The sequence below is a fragment of the Pristiophorus japonicus genome, chromosome 22 (assembly GCF_044704955.1).
Source record: "Pristiophorus japonicus isolate sPriJap1 chromosome 22, sPriJap1.hap1, whole genome shotgun sequence".
Lineage (NCBI taxonomy): Eukaryota > Metazoa > Chordata > Chondrichthyes > Pristiophoridae > Pristiophorus > Pristiophorus japonicus.
The window spans coordinates 33,417,583-33,429,759 of NC_091998.1; the positions used below are offsets into that span (position 1 = coordinate 33,417,583).

At 46.3% G+C, this 12,177-nt stretch overlaps 1 protein-coding gene across 1 annotated transcript in view; it reads right to left on the reverse strand.

Annotated features, from left to right (window-relative positions):
• Positions 1-11,620, reverse strand: part of LOC139234937 (sorbin and SH3 domain-containing protein 1) — a 259,206-nt gene extending 247,586 nt beyond the window's left edge. Inside the window, exon 1 of the mRNA XM_070865865.1 lies at positions 11,365-11,620. The gene's annotated coding sequence lies outside the window, so the exon portion shown is untranslated. The remainder of the gene's footprint in view (positions 1-11,364) is intronic.
• Positions 11,621-12,177: the final 557 nt, after the last annotated feature.

Sequence of the window (12,177 nt, forward strand, 5' to 3'; positions counted from 1 at the left end):
CAGGGGACTGGTCAGCCTTTAGTCCCATTAGTTTGTCGAGTACTTTTTCCTCTAGTCATGATGCTTGTTTTCATTTCCCTACTCCCTTTTCCCCCTGATTTTCTATTATTGGAATGCTTTTAGTGTCTTCTACCATGAAGACAGATACAAAATATTTGTTCAAAGTCTCTGACATTTCCTAGTTTCCTATTAACTCCCCAGTCTCATTCTCTAAGGGACCAATGTTTACTTTAGCTACTCTCTTCCATTTTATATACTTGTAGAAGCTCTTGCTGTCTGTTTTTATATTTCTTGCTAGTTTACTCTCAATCTATTTTCTCCCTCTATTATATTTTTAGTCACCTTTACTGGTTTCTAAAATGTTTCCAATCTTCTGGCCTACCACTAATTTTCACAACCTCATATGCCTTTTCTTTCAATTTGATACCATCCTTAACTTCCTTAGCCAATCATCCTTCTCATAGTCTTTCTTTCTCAATGGAATCTACCTCTTGAGAATTATGAAATATCTCTCTAAATGTCTGCCACTGCTTATCTACCTTTTAATCTATTTTCCCAGTCCACTTTAGCTAACTATCTTCATTCCTTTGTAATTGCCTTTATTTAGGTTCAAGACCAAAGTTTCTCATCCTCAAATTGAATGTGAAATTCTATCATGTTATGATCATTCTTCCCTAGAGGATCCTTGACTATGAGATTAATTAATTAATCCTGTCTCATTACATATTATCAGATATAAAATAGTATGTTCCCTGGTTGGTTCCACAACGTATTGTTCTAAGAAACTATCCCGAATACATTCTATGAACTCGTCCTCAGGGCTACCTTTACCAATTGTATTTGTCCAATCTATTTGAAGATTAAAGTCTCCCACAATTATTGCAGTACCTCTCTTACAAGCCCCCATTATTTCTTGATTTATACTCTGTCCTACAGTGTAGCTACTGTTAGGGGGCCTATAGACTATCCCCACCAATGACTTCTTTCCCTTGGTATTTCTTATCTCCACCAAACTAATTCTACATCTTGATCTCCCGAATGAAGATCATTTCTCACTAATGCACTGATCTCATCCTTTATTTACAGAACTACCCACCTCCTTTTCCTTTCTGTCCATCCTTCTGAATTGTTAAGTACCCCTGAATATTCAGTTTCCAGCCTTGGTCACCTTGCAACCACGTTTCTGTAATGGCTATCAGATCATACCCATTTATGCCATCAATTCATCTATCTGGTTATGAATGCTGTGTGCATTCAAATAAAAGAGCCTTTAATTTTGGCTTACCACCATTTTTCCCTACTATGACCTTATTTGCTGGTGCACTCTAAAGTTTGTAGGCTCTGTCCCTTCCTGTCACACTCTGGTGATCATTACCCCCAATCGCTACCCTGAATATTGCCTTGACCTTTCTATTTAACTTTCTAAATTTCCTCTCATTTGAACCCTGCCCCCTGCTATTTAGTTTAAATCCTTATCTACAGCCCTAGTTATTCGATTCACCAGGACACTAGCCCCAGCACGGTTCAAGTGAAGCCCGTCCCAACGGAACAGCTCCCTCGTTCCCCAGTACTGGTGCCAGTGCCCCATGAATTGAAACCCATTTTTCCCACACCAGTCTTTGAGCCATGCATTCAACTCGCTGATCTTATTAACGCTAAGCCAACTTGCTCGTGGCTCAGGTAGTAATCCAGCGATTATTACCTTTGTGGTTCTGCTTTCTAATTTAGCCCCTAGCAGAACCTCTCTGCTTCTCCACCTCTCCTCCTTTAAGATGCTCCTTTAAATACTTGGTCAAAGAGTTAGGTTTTATCACCTGTCGTAAAGTCTCCTTCTTTGGCTCGGTGTCAATTATTGTCTGATTAGGCTCCTGTAAAGCGCCTTGGGATGTTTTACTACATTAAAAGGCGCTATGTAACTGCAAGTGGATATTGTTTACAGCGACATGAGTGGACCCGGAGAAAGTGGCTCCCATTTACATCACAGAGGTAGGTCCAGTGCATCCTTCAGCACAATACTTTGTCTTTTTAATCTCGTGCTGCATTGCTCTGGGACCCTCTTTTCTGATTTTTGCATTCTCCGTTCACAGCCTGCCTGTGCGTGCTTTCCCTTGCTGCAGTGATGGCGTCCAGCCTGTCCCAGCAGCTATTGCAATAGCAAAAGCCCTCTATTAAAACGATTGGCTCTACACTTAGACAGAAAGCAAGAGAAGTGGAGAAAATAACAGCATGGTCCAAAACCACCATCTTGAGATAACAACCCACAAGATCACAATCTCACACAAGAGACTCTCACCACATGCAGGAATGTTGGTTAGCTAGGTATTGTCTATTTGTTTAAGTCAGTTTCTGCCACTCATTTGGTTGGGTGATCATGAAAAACAACAATTGCCGGGTGGTTATCTCGGGGATCCATTTCCCAGGAAGTATCAATTCCAGTATCTAATTTCTCCGGCTTTTAAACCAACAGGTCTTTCTCGTTGTATGGGGTTAGCTGATCTTGTCATGTATGCATGGTTGGATTTACTAGCCACCAGGTGGCGTCACTGTCAGAGGTCATTGGGCTGTGCACACGTGTGCGGCCCAGGTATAAAAGGCCAGCCATCTTGTAATGTGATCACTTCGGGCCCGAATAAAGTAGAGCCAGGTTTGTACCTGTTCGGAGGAGTTTACAGTATTCAGTCTTTTGACTTATTGGATACACAACAGATCTTAACATAGAAACATAGAAACATAGAAACATAGAAAATAGGTGCAGGAGTAGGCCATTCGGCCCTTCTAGCCTGCACCGCCATTCAATGAGTTCATGGCTGAACATTCAACTTCAGTACCCCATTCCTGCTTTCTCGCCATACCCCTTGATCCCCCTAGCAGTAAGGACCTCATCTAACTCCTTTTTGAATATATTTAGTGAATTGGCCTCAACAACTTTCTGTGGTAGAGAATTCCACAGGTTCACCACTCTCTGGGTGAAGAAGTTCCTCCGCATCTCGGTCCTAAATGGCTTACCCCTTATCCTTAAGTAAAACAGTTGAAGAGCTACAACGGGTCTCAGCTTCCCAGGCCGGATTGTGGGGGATGGGAGAGACAAGGCTTCGGGAAACAGCCACAAACAAATGGAAACATTGAAGAATGTTGCACCAATTACTACGGGCTTACTTTTCCCATTTTCTACCCCTCTCTTCCAGAAACCATAGGTGGTCCCTCGAACGAGGATGACTTGCTTCCACAAGAGTTCACAGATGTTTCAATGAAGGACCCGACGTTCCAGTCCTGAACTCCAATTGAGGGGGTGAAAGAAGCCTGTGCGTGGATTTTATTAACGTGTGGTGGCCGTTGCACACCAGCTACCACACGGGCTTGACAGAGCCAGGTCTTGGTCCAGTGGCAAGGGTTAACCAGGACGACTGGAGACCAGCTCTGCTGCACGGACCTAGTGCGCACATGTATCGCAGTGTGGGCTGGCCCGTGCTGCCCCTGGGCCCTCGCCTCTTCTGAGCCCCGAACTCATGCCGCTCCTGGGCCCTGCACCTTCATTCGCTGCACCTCCGCCCACGATGTTCTCGGGTCCGGCGCTCCAGCTCTATTATATAGCCCCGACCTGCGGTGGTGTTCTCACACAGATCGGGGCGGCCCATGACCTGACTGTTATTGAGTATTAAGTGAATAGTGACAGTGTCAGGACTTCCGGATTTCATCCACTCCAATTATGTCACTTGCCACACACACACCGAGCTTTCCGAGAAATCAACCAGACGTAGGGGGGGGGTGGAGAGGGAGAATGTGGTGTGGGTGTAAAGGGAGTGGGGCAGGAAGAACGTGATCAGTCTTACCATCTGGATCACATTCTCGCTTTCAACCCCCCCTTTTACAACAACAACTTGTATTTATATAGCGCCTTTAATGTAGTGAAACGTCCCAAGGCGCTTCACAGGAGTATTATGAATAAAAAATGACACCGAGCCGCATAAGTAGAAATTAGCGCAGGTGACCAAACGTTTGGTCAAAGAGGTAGGTTTTAAGGAGCGCCTTGAAGGAGGTAATAGAGGTGGAGGGGTTTAGGCAGGGAATTCCAGAGCTTGTGGCCAAGGCAAGAGAAGGCACGGCCACCAATGGTTATAATCAGAGATGCTCAAGAGGGCTGAATTAGAGGAGCGCAGACATCTCGGGGGGGGGGGGGGTTGTGGGACTGGAGAAGATGACAGACAGGGGGCGGCGATGCCGTGGAAGGATTTGAAAATAATTTTGAAATTGAGGTGTTGCTTAACTGAAAGTCAATGTAGGTCAGCGAGCACAGGGGTGATGGGTGAGCGGGACTTGGTGCGAGTTTTGGATCACCTCTAGTTTACGTGGGGTAGAATGTGGGAGGCCAGCCAGGAGTGCATTGCAATAGTCAAGTCTAGAGGTAACAAAGGCATGGATGAGGGCAATAGCAGATGAGCTGAGGCAAGGGCGGAGACGGGCGATGTTATGGTGGGTGGAAATAGACGGTCTTAGTTATGCTGCAGATATGTGGTCGAAAGCTCATTTCAGGATCAAATATGACACCGAGGTTGCAAACAGTCTGGTTCAGCCTCAGATAGAAGTTGGGGAGAGGGATGGAGTTGGTGGCTAGGGAACGGAGTTTGCGGCGGGGAACGAAAACAATGGCTTCGGTCTTCCCAATATTCAATTGGAGAAAAATTCTGCTCATCCAGCACTGGATGTCGTTTAAGACTGGATCATGTTCTTCCCCCATTCTCAGTTGTATGAACCCTGGCTAACCTTTCCCCTCCCTAGTTAGAGGCACGGAGGCCATGTAGAGCAAATGCACCTGCAACTTTTAAAAGAAAGACGTGCATTTATATCACAGGCAGTCCCTCGAAATCGAGGAAGACTTGCTTCCACTCTAAAAGTGAGTTCCAAGGTGACTGAACAGCCGAATACAGGAATTACAGTCTGTCACAGCTGGGCCAGACAGTGGTTGAAGGAAAGGGAGGGTGGGGAGTCTGGTTTGCCGCACGCTCCTTCCGCTGTCAGGCACTTTGGCGATCGTGAAAGGCGGATTTATGGCACGCCTTTCACGACCAGATGTGCCAATGTGCTTTACAGCTTTTGAAGTGTGCTACTGTAGGAAATGTAGCAGCCAAATTGCGCACAGCAAGCTCCCACAAACAGCAATGTGATAATGACCAGATAATCTGTTTTTGTGATGTGGGTAGAGGGATAAATGTTGGCCAGGACACCTGGGAGAGGCAACCTGCTCTTCGAAATAATGCCGCAGGATCTTTTACGTCCACCTAAGAGAGAAGACGAGACCTCGGTTTAACGGCTCCAAATGATGGCACCTCTAACAGTATAGCACTCCCTCAGAGTGACAGGCTAGATTGTTGTGCTCCTGTCTCGAGTGGGGCTTGAACTCATGAGCTTCTGACTCAGAGCCGAGAGTGTTGCCCACTGTGCCACGGTAAAGGGAAAAATGATGAATATTTGAAGCATAGGAAGATACCAGGTTATGCAGGGTAGAAAGTGAGGCAGAGAGATTAGTTTTAGTTTAGGTTGCTCTAGCAAAGAGCCAGCACAAACGATGGGCTGAATGGCCACCTTCTGCACCCTCTGATGTTCTATGTTAACTGTTGCTTAGGTTGAGTTGAGCACTAATCAAGCTTGGATCTTCATATGGTTTCGTGCTACACATGTGGCTCGATAGATGGGATACTTAAGTGACAGCTACATTTGTAAAAGTGTAGAAGTGCAGGGACATTACATCATGGCCCCAAGCTCAGAGTGAAAGCTGACTTGGACGGTAACCATTTCTGTCAGGACCTTCAGACTTGTTGGCCTGTTATCAAACTAATGTTTGAAACACATGCTGAAACTGGAAGGAAGGGATTTGTTCCTCGTCTGTTATTAATGTAGGAGAGCTGGAAGACAAATTTACATCACTCTGAAATGCTCTGATACTATTTTCTCACAAAGCAACTTCCCTCAACGCTGCTCACGGAAATACACGTGGCAACCAGCCCAACTCCATCATTAGTCAGGCCTCGGGGAATGGTTTCTCCTTTGCAAGTGTTTAGGAAGAACGTTAACTACTTTGGAAATACTTTGACTATTCCCCCTCAAAAAGAACAATTTTTTTGACAGAAAATTGTGGATAGTTAGTGAATAATTCCACTGCAGAGCCTGTTTAGCAGCGTGCATGTATTGGGAGGGTTGACGATTCAACGTTCTAGTCTATCCTGGGCCCACACTCATGTCCAGCGAGGTCATGTGTCAGTGACCCTTGTGAAATGAATCCTTTAATGCGTTGATTGCAACGAGCAAGCAGAGATTCCAGCAGTCTTCTCAATTCAACCTGCGGAGCTAACTCATTAAGCACCACGCCACAATCCTTTCACTCAAGCCCCTTCTTCTTGGGCAGAGCCTCCTATCGAGGATGACTTGCCTCCACCAAAAACAGAGGAGTTCATAGGTGTGTCAATGAAGGACCTAATATTCCAGATCCCGAACTATATATTGAAGGGTGGAAGATGCCTCTGCGTGGATTTTTTTTATTAAACGTGTGGTGGCCAATGCACACCAACCACCACTCGAGCTTGACAGAGCTAGGTCTTGGTCCAGTGGCAAGGGTTAACCAAGACGACTGGAGGCCAGCTTTGTTGCACGAACCTAGTGCACACACATCAGTGTGGGCTGGCCCGTGCTGCCCCTGGGCCCTGAACTCACGCCTCTCCTAGTCCCGATCGCGTCACTCTGCAATCTCTCGCCGCTCCTGCCCACACTTCAATCAGTGACCTGGATTATGGCGACGCCCAGTCCTCTGTACTCGAGGCCCAATTGGCTAGTGGATGACGTACTGCCTGATGGATGGACAAAACCACGTACAACCAACCCGAGCTCCCCACATGATGAGTTCCCAATCTTTCTATGGTGGCAGAGAGGGAGATACGAAGGGAGTAGGTTGTCACCTCATGCCTGGTCCAAGGCTGAGCGGACAAAGGCTGTTGTGAAACGCTGCCATGCCTGTGGAGCATGTTTGAGCAGCCATAATCTTATTGAATGGCGAAGCAGGCTCAAGGGGCCAAATGGCCGACTCCTGCTCCTATTTCTTATGCTCTTATGTTGGAGAATGAATTTGCACATCTGCAGGGAAACATGCTGTGCTCACTAGCCAGCTCATCTGTACTCATTCAGCAGCTCACAGCATTCTTCCATGCAGTAAATTTATAGAACTAACTTGCACTATCCTGTTTTCGATTATCAAAATTCTATGGTAGCAGCTCCTGAGGACAGACAGTCCTTTCAAAGCCAAATAGACAGTTACCCTAAAAGTGGGAGAAAATGGAAACTTGCTGGGAAAGCAATCACCAACAGCTCCAAAGAGCAATACTTCAGGGGATGAGCAAGAAAGAAAGACAGCCTTGCATTTATATAGCTCCTTTCACGGCCACCAGGATGTCTCAAAAGCACTTTACAGCCAATGAAATGGAGGAAACCCAGCAGCCAATTTGTGCACAACAAGCTCCCACAAGCAGCAATGTGATTATCTGTTTTTTCGTGATGTTGATTGAGAGATAAATATTGACGAGGACACCAGGGACAACACCACTGCTCTTCAAAATAGTTCCACAGAATCTTTTACGTTCACCTGAGAGGGTGGACAAGGCCTCGGTTTAACACCTCATTTGAAAGACGGCACCTCCGACAGAGCAGCACTCCCTCAGCACTGCACCAGAGTAATCAGCCTAGATTTTTGTGCTTAAGTCTCTGGAGTGGGACTTGAACCCACAACCTGACACAGAGGAGAGTGTGCTGCCCACTGAGCCACAGCTGACAGTGGGGACCAAAGCTTATCCCTGAACTCAGGACTGATGCATGTAGCAATAACAACTTGTATTTATATAGCGTCTTTAACGTAGTATAATGGCCCCAAGGCATTCCACAGGAGTGTAATCAGACAAAAATGGGCACTGAGCCAAGAGGGAGCCATTAGGACAAGGGACCAAAAGCTTGGGTCAAAGAGGTCGGTTTGAAGAAGGGTCTCGCAATTAGATTGAGGAATTTCAGCACAAGGCTTTCAAGCAAATTGGAGCTTATAACCCCTGTCCCAGTTGAGATTAGGGAAGTCAGCACAGACAGGGGGCTAAGATCTGGGGACCTTGTGGTCTACATCAATTCGCACTGCTATTCCCACTCAGCTGTTGGAGAACGTGCAAATTTTGGGGGCAGGCAAAAAGATGGGGTTGGTCTTCCCCTGTGAACTTGAGGTAACATCATGAGGTTCTCCTACAGTGCAGCGCTTCACCCGCAATGGGCATGGGCCGAAAGATTACGACGACCGTATTACAGCCCCATTTGTCTATCAGGCCAGCAATGGAGCCTCACAAAGATCTCCATAAACCCATTTATAAAGAACAGCCTTATTGCACCCCCTGCACAGAGGAGATTATCTCTCTCTCCTCAGTTTACCACAAAAAGGCTATTGTAGCGCAGGAGAAAGTGCAGAGAAGATTTACAAGGATGTTACCAGAATTGAGGGGGATGAACGATCAGAATAGATTGGGCAGGAGGGGCGCTTCTCTCTGTAAAAGAGCCTGAGGAGATCTGACAGAGGTCTTTAACATTATCAGTGTGAGCAGCAGGGGCCAGCCCACACTGCGATATGTGCACGCACTGGGTCCGTGCAGCAGAGCAGGTCTCCAGTCGTCTTGGTTAACCCTTGCCACTGGACCAAAACCTAGGTCAGTCAAGCCCGTGTGGTGGCTGGTGTGCAACGGTCACCAAACGTTAAAAAAAAATCCACGCACAGGCATCTTCCACCCTTCAGGATGTATAATGTGTGTTTTAGTGCCCTCAAAAAAAAAGGGGGGGGCACTTGAAGATTTTGGAGTGTACACCCCCCCCCCCTTTAATCGGGGGGCACTTGATTATTTGTTTACAACAAAATAGTTGTAGAGCTGAAGGTGGCAGCCGTGGCTCAGTGGGCAGCACTCTCGCCTTTGAGTCAGAAGGTTGTGGGTTCAGGTCCCACTCCAGAGAGCTGTGCACATAAATCTAAGCTGACACTCCCAGTTCAGTTCTGAAGGAGTGCTGCACTGTCAGAGGTGCTGTCTTTCAGAGGAGACATTAAACCGTCTGCTCTCAGGTGGGTGTGAAAGATCCCATGGTGCTATTAATACAAAAATAGTTGTAGTTCGGGACCTGGAATATTAAGTCCTTTATTGAAACAACTGTGAACTCATCCTTTTTTGGCGTGGAAGCAAGTCATCCTCGATACGAGGGACTGCCTACAATGATGGTGATGAACATTATGAAGGGGTTCGATCAGGTGGATGTGGAGAAACTTTGGACAAGTCCAAAACAAGGGAGCATAAACAGAAGATAGCCTGTAACAGATCTGGGAGGATTTGGGAGGAAGTTCTTTAGACACAGAGAGTGGTAAGAATGTGGGACTTGCTGCCTCAGCGAGTGGTGAAGCAGAGAGTATTGATGCATTGATAAGGGAGAGGGGAGAGGGGAGGGGAGAGGGGGAGAGGGGAGGGGAGGGGAGAGGGGGAGAGGGGAGGGGAGAGGGGAGGGGAGAGGGGGAAACTGGAGCAGGGTGGGAAGAGGTAATTAGAGTGAGGGGGCTAGTGTGGATTATAAACAGCAGCATCGCTCAGGCGAGTTGAGTGGGCTGTTTCTGTGCTATAGATTCTTCATTTCCAACACACAACACAAGCGCTGCTCCGATTAATGATTAACTTCTTCGTCTTGCTGCGAATAAAAATTCGATCAAAGTGAATTGAAAAATCCAAAGATCAAGAGGTAACGCTCACAGTGCCAGTCACCACAAGAGAAGAGACTTGCATTTCTATAGCGCCTTTCACGACCTCAGGACATCCCAAAGCGCTTTACAGCCAGTGAAGTACTTTTGAAGTGCAGTGACTTTTGTAAGGTGGGGAAGGCGGCGGCCAACTTGCGCACAGCAAGCTCCCACAAACAGCAATGTGATAATGATCAGCTAATCCGTCTCATCCGAAAAGGACAGAAACGAGGGAAGAGGAGAAGCGATGAATCAGAAGTGGTCATCTCAAAACTTAAAAGCCCAGAGACTGGCCGACGAAGGGAGGTCTGGAGGGAGATGAGGAGACCCACAGTTTTAAGCTTATGGGAAAGAGCGAGTGGGAAGCTGGATTTTGACACAATGGAGGAGGAGGAGGAGGAGGAGGAGGAAAGAGTGGCGGGGGGGGCGGTATTTTTGCAGCTCAGGAAAATTCAGGGGAGCAAATGTCTGAAGACAAGAAGTTTGGAGGAGCCCCAAACTAGAATTAATTCCACTGGTGGCACAGGTCACCCATTCTGTTTACTGGCTGTGCTTTCCCAGCTGTACATTAACTGGTTTCAGAGCAGAACGCGCGGCCAGAAACCAGTCTATTCCCAGGAGCGACAATGATTAACTACAGATTCTGTTTTTTTTACCTTTCATTCTAGTTTCCTGTGTCCCATTAAAAGCGGCTCCACGAGATGTGAGCAGTGCGTGGATTGCGAAGCGCCGTGGAGTTTTTTAAAAACTTTATAAAAAAGGAGTCTTATTACACACAGCTCGACATGATACTGTAAAAACAAAACCTGCCATATAAAACCCTTAAGTGAACAAGCTTGGTTTTAGTCCACTTTGGCCACTGCCCAGACTCCATCTGGCGAAACTGCTAAAAAAAATCTTTCAATTCACATTATACATTAAAAAGTCCAAAAATGTTTTTTTTTTGTAGCCAACACTATCACCTCCCACATAAAACTTCAAAAACAGCCGAAAATGCACTCAACTCCTGTGGCTCGCTTTCAAGTACTGCTTTTAAACTGAGCCCAGTTAGAAACAGAATTAACAGTCTCAGGCATTTAACCCCACACACACACACAAGGCTCGTTTAAACGGATCCCCTGTATTGTAGGAGACAACAGAAAGCTTAAAAATGCAACAATATGCAAACCAGCCCTTGCAGGACAGCGAGGAGGGGGGGGGGGGAGAGCAGGAGTAAAAATTGTTGCATTTTTTTGTATTAAAAGGTTTAACAATCACACTACACATTACCAGTTCAACTATTTTAGTTGTGCACTTTAAACAAATGCCCCCTGCAAGGGAGGGTCACACAAATAATTTGTTTTTCCAGTGCCCCTTTTTTGGTTTTGGAAATAGTTGCATTTAAAGCGTCTGACAGCACCAGTCTGGTAGCAATTAGTGCAATCAGAGGCAGCATTGAAGCAGGGTAGAACTGGACGCAAAACTGCTCCAATCTGCAACACAATCTTCCTGCAGAGTTCCACACCGAGACATGAACTCCACGCAATTCGAGTTCTCTTCCGACCTTGCACACAAGTTATCCGACACTGCCCAGCACTCACCTTTAACAAGATAAAACGTTTTGAAAGAGCGGTATTTTAGTCAGTTGGAATCCTGTGTGGTTTGATACACGGTCGACCTTTGCTGCAGCCTTTCACGGTATAGAGAGTGTGTGTGTGTAGTACAACGCGTCAGGCTCTCCTGCTCAAACATTCATCTCTACTTAATCCTTATTTCAAACTGGGCTCAGGGGCTGTATACCCAGGAGCCGCAAACTGACAGAAGCATGACACACAAGCAGTCTTCATTCTTGGGGGCACTGCAAAGGGGAGACCCCCGCTCCGTATAAGGCAGAGGCAAGAGTGGGGAGGAGAACATACAGCCAGGATTGATGCAGTTCTTAATTGACAAGTCACATTTCTTTCAGCCTCATCGAGGGGAGGGGAAAGGGCTGGGAATAAATTAGTATAATTTAAAATAAACAAACAGGCTTCACGCAGCACAATAAGAAGAAACTGGAAGCAATTTGTTCAGTTTACTGGTGCTTCAAACATTGAAACTTTTTGTTTTGCAGATGTAATTGTTGGTGGCAATATTTAATCAACAAATCAGGATTTGCAAAAGTCCCTAAGAGGGCCCGTTTCACACAGGGCTGCCCTGCTGAGCTCACAGCCCTGGTATACTATGTCAATGCCGACTGATAATTCATGCATTGTAGCGCTGCCAAAACAATTCCAATTGTCAGGCTTATTTCAGAGAGCATGAGATAATTTCAAAACCTTGTGTACAACAGAAAGTGCCAAACCTGCAGTCACCAGACTCCTCCAAAGCATTTTTTTGGCACATAGCTATAAAAGAAAGACTTGCATTTGTAT